Below are 538 nucleotides of genomic sequence, written 5' to 3' on the forward strand. Positions count from 1 at the left end.
CACACACTCTCCCACGCGCGCACACACTCTCCCACGCGCGCACACACACACATACACACATACACATATGCACCACCTCCAAACATGACCCTGTATAACCAAAAGGCAACAACCACATAGTTCCACTTATAACCTTCAAGATGTAAAACACACCCAACAGATTATTTCTGTGCAACACAGCAGTGACCAAACACTGATATTCCAAAAGTATATGTATGCTTCACAATAGACCCCAGGAAACTGGGGAGACCCTCCAACAGGGCGGCACTCCCTCAGCACTGATCCTCCGACAGTGCCCTCTCCCTCAGCACTGACCCTCTGACAGTGCCCCCTCCCTCGCTGCTAGGATAGTGTCTGGGACGTGCTATTTGTGTCTGTTTCTGAGCGGCTGATGTTGGAGATGTGAGACTGATGTTATTCTCTGTGTCTCTCCCCCCACACCCCCATCATCCCCACATTCCCCAACCCCACCCCCACCCCCCACCCACCCGACCCACAGACCTCCCAATGCAGCTGAACATGGGGATGTTCGAATATA

This window comes from Rhincodon typus, unplaced genomic scaffold (assembly GCF_021869965.1).
Source record: "Rhincodon typus isolate 14 unplaced genomic scaffold, sRhiTyp1.1 hic_rhity00000071, whole genome shotgun sequence".
NCBI lineage: Eukaryota > Metazoa > Chordata > Chondrichthyes > Orectolobiformes > Rhincodontidae > Rhincodon > Rhincodon typus.